Below are 4,707 nucleotides of genomic sequence, written 5' to 3' on the forward strand. Positions count from 1 at the left end.
CAGCACGACCAAGGAAACTAAGAATACCTTTGATGTCCTTAGGACATGGCATTTTCTCAATAGCATCAACCTTAGCTTGGTCCACTTCAATACCTCTTTCAAAAAATTTATGACCCAGGACAATGCCTTCATTAACCATAAAGTGGCATTTCTCCCAATTCAAGACAAGATTTGTTTGTTCACATATCTGCAAACCTCGATCAAGATTGCTTAAACAATCATCAAAAGACTTCCCATAAATAGAGAAGTCATCTATGAAAACCTCAACAATTTTTTCACAAAATTCAGAGATAGCAGTCATACATCTTTGAAAGGTAGAAGGTGCATTACATAAACCAAAAGGCATACGCCTATAAGCATAGGTTCCAAAAGGACAAGTAAAAGTGGTCTTTTCTTGATCAGGTTGAGAAACAGGTATTTGTGAAAAAACAGAATATCCATCAAGGAAGCAAAAGTGTTTGTGCTTAGATAATCTTTCAAGCATTTGGTCAATAAAAGGCAAAGGGTAATGATATTTTCTAGTTGCTTTATTTAATTTTCTGTAATCAATTACCATTCTATAGCCTGTAACAATTCATCGTGGAATAAGTTCATTCTTGTCATTAGGAACAACAGTTATACCTCCCTTCTTAGGGACACAATGAACAAGACTTACCCAACTACTATCTGCTATTGGATAAATTATACCTGCTTCCAGAAGTTTTAATATTTCCGTTCTTACCACCTCTTTCATCTTCGGATTTAACCGGCGTTGGTGATCAACAACGGGTTAAGCAATAGGTTCCATATTAATTTTGTGCTGACATAGAGTGGGACTAATGCCCTTTAAATCATCAAGAGTATATCCAATAGCAGCCCGGTGTTTCCTTTAGAACTTTCAATAATCTTTCTTCTTCATGTTCTAAAAGGTTAGCACTAATAATAACAGGATATATCTTCTTTTCATCAAGATAAGCATATTTCAAAGTGTCTGGCAATTGTTTTAATTCAAACACAGGATCACCCTTAGGTGGAGGAGGACCTCCAAGAGTTTCAATAGGAAAATTGTGTTTAAGCAGAGGACGTTGTTCAAAGAAAACCTTATCTATTTCATTTATTTCATGCATATGTAAATCATTTTCATGATCTAGCAAATATTGTTCGAAAGGATCAGTAGGTGGCACAGCAATTGAAGCAAGACCAATTAATTCATCTTTACTAGGCAATTCTTTTTCATGATGATTTCTACTAAATTTGGAAAAATTAAACTCATGAGACTCATCACCAAAGCTAACACCCACAGTTTGTTTCTGACAATCTATCCTAGCATTAACGGTGTTCAAGAAAGGTCTACCAAAGACAATGGGAGAAAAGTCATCTTGTGGGGAACCAAGAACAAGAAAATCAGTAGGGTATTTTATTTTCGCGCACAAGACTTCAACATCTCTAATAATCCCACAAGGTGATATGGTGTCTCTATTTGCAAGTTTAATAGTGACATATATGTCTTCTAACTCTATAGGTGCTATGTCTTCCCTAATTTCTTGATATAACTTGTAAGGAATAGCACTCACACTAGCACCCATGTCACATAAACCATGATAACAGTGATCTCCAATTTTAACTGAAATAAAAGGCATGCCGACAACAGGTCTATGTTTGTCTTTTCCATCAGGTTTAGCAATTCTAGCAGCTTCTTCACGGAAGTAGATAACATGCCCTTCCACATCTTCTTCCAAGAGGTCTTTAACTATAGCAATAATAAGTTGAACTCTAATTTGTTCATCTGGTTTAGGTGTTCTAACAGAGCTTTTGTTAACCAAAGTTGAAACTTTAGCATGTTCCTTTATCCTAACAGGAAAAAGGAGGTTTCTCAAAATAAGTAGTAGGAACAACCGGATCAATATTATAAAGTATACACTACTGTTGGATGCTGCTAACGTGACACTACGATCAGAGACCCTTCGACGAAACTGTGTGTGATGCCATAATCGCAAATGGTGGTGTAAAAAACTGTCAAAAAGGTGCAAAACGTTTGCGATGGAGGATGCATCAAACACGATACAGATTTTAGTTGCATGTGCGATGCAGGGCATACAGTTCAGCTCGATTAACTGTTTGCGATGAGGAGGAATAAAAAAGCGGGCAGCCAGATGAAGGTGTGTGCGATGTACAGCATACGGTTCACTCGGACGAACTGTTTGTGATTAGGCAACACAAAAGAAATGGTTAGCCAGATCAAAGGTGTGTGCGATATATGACATGTGGTTCACTCGGATGAACTGTTTGCGTTGAGACATGAGAGCAGAAACAGTTCAATATAACAAGATGTTTATGCAACACGACAAACAGGTCTGTAATCAGAAATGTGTGCGAACACCGATAATAACAGAAATGGTTCCCTAGTGTGGTTCGTGTTCATCTGATCATCATCTCCTTCTTGTGCTAGCTCGATGTTCGTTCTATGCTAAGTTTCCATGAATTGATGGCATTTTATGAACACGCCACCGTTTCCCGCCATTTCCTCACCTGTTTCCCGCCACCCATCGATATTGCGCATAGGCGGCGCGCGACACACGGAGGCGGCAAGCGCAGCTTGTAGCACATCCACCTTTTCCAAGCATGCCAACCCACCAAAGCGCCGCCTCTGCCATCAACCTCGTCAATGAGGAAAATGAGCAGGCGCCACGGCCCGTCGAGGCCGAGGCGCTCCCTGACAACGCGGTGGACGAAGCCGTGATGCGCGTCATCACCAGGGTTGAGTAGACCTTTGGCGCATAGCGCTTGAGCGCCGTGGATCAAGATAGTCATGTTAGCGCCGACAGGATGCAGCTTGCCGCACAACATGATCGATGGTGCGCCATAGAGCAAGCTAGTCGTGTCCGTGCCGATAGGCTGTGACTCGCCGCACGGCGAGACTGTTGGAGCACCGCAGAGCGAGAGGCGCAGCGCGCCGCACAGCAAGAGCGGATCCATCGGCGCTTGCTTGCTGTCGACATGGCGTCGCAGCTGGGTACATGTCCGGTCAGTACCCCCATTCCTCGCCAGGAGTGGGCAGAGGCCCTCAGCACCGTACTTGCACCAGAGGCCAGCCGCGCCGTACTTGCACCGGACGCCCACCGCGCCGTTCGCATGGGTGCCGCCGTTCGCCATGTCCACGGCCCGCTGGATGCCAACGCTTTGGTCCATAGGCTCGACCGCCTCCTTGGCCCAGGTGTGCACCTGGGCGCAATAGAGGAACATGGCCGTCGCATCCTCAAGCTGGTGATCTCCGATGAAATAGCCAACTTGGAGCTCGAGATCGCGCTCCATATGTACCGCGAGCGTGTCGACCGCTTGGACGAACGCCTGCACGAGTTCAGGCAGAGTCAAGAGCTACCGCAGGCAAGGGTTGCTGGTCATGGTCTCATGGACGCGTTTTATTTTGAGAAGTCGTTTCGACATGGATAGCTATGTATTCACAACAATCATAGTATTGCTCTGTTTCAATGTGTGTACTCTATTTTCCATTCTTATATGTTCCGTTTCAATGTGTGTATATACACTTTCCATTTTGTATATGTGGATGATAATAGCTAGATTCAAATTAGTATACAAAAACAGATAGAAAATGGAATTCATAATATATATATATATATATTAAATGTTCATTAGTTAATCACAGAATATATATATATAATATCATCACATATACGTGATGATACTTAACTACTAGTGTAACACCCCGAGACCGATGCGCCAGGTGTCTTCCAGTTTTTCGCTGTTGTTGCCTTGTCCTTTGCTTGCGTGTTGCTTCTTGACATGTCATCATGTGCATTGCATCATCATGTTTTCAAAACTTGCATCCGTCCCAGTCTCCTCGTTCCGTCCGTTGTCCGTTCTGAGCCCAGACACACTCACACACGCCCGCAGCACGTCTGAATTATTATTCTATAAGTGGCTGGAAAATGTTCTCGAAATGGGTTGAAACTTGGCATGCGGTGTTGTTATGTTGTAGGTAGGCCTCCTACCAAGTTTCATCGCGTTCGGAGTCCGTTTGATGCCCCAACGGATAACTATAGCGACAATATAGTCGGTCAAATCGTCGGACATTTTCGGTCTTCGAAAACAGTCGCCGGGTCTCTCTCTCTCTTTTCTCTCCTCTCAGCCCGACGTCTTCTGCACAGCCCACAAGTTCCAACCGACCCCTCACGTGTGCGTATGAAACTTCCCCGGACCGACCCGGGCAGTCGTCATCGTTGGATTCGGATCATCCCCAAACATCTATAAAATATCATCGTTTTGTTAATTGGGCTCCCTAACCTATTTATCCGAGACCGTCCGATTTTGATCGGAGGGTCCAAACCTAATCCTATTGTCCCTTTATATCAGCCCAAACCCTAAAATCTAGGGACTTGTCCCCCCTAGCCGCGGCCACTCACTACCCAAATCCCCCTCGGGATCTCCCCTGCCCAATCCATTGATCCCCACCAACCAGAGCCCTCCCATGGCTCCCTTCGAATCCTCCCTCCCTCTGACCGAGGAACCAGCGCTCTCCACCGATCTCCCAGCCACCAACCTCCTCCTCCTCTCGATCCATCCTCGCGGCCACCTTCAGATCGAGCAGGAGCACTCGGCCTCGTCCCGTCGCGCCATCGCGCCGCCCGAACCTCCTTCCAGGACAGCCAAGGACCTCCCCGACCCCGTTGTTCCTCGCCGGACCAGCAGACCGACCTCGCCGCCTTGCTC

The sequence above is a fragment of the Triticum urartu genome, chromosome 3A (assembly GCF_056163025.1).
Source record: "Triticum urartu cultivar PI428250 chromosome 3A, HENAU_Tu73, whole genome shotgun sequence".
Taxonomy (NCBI): Eukaryota; Viridiplantae; Streptophyta; class Magnoliopsida; order Poales; family Poaceae; genus Triticum; species Triticum urartu.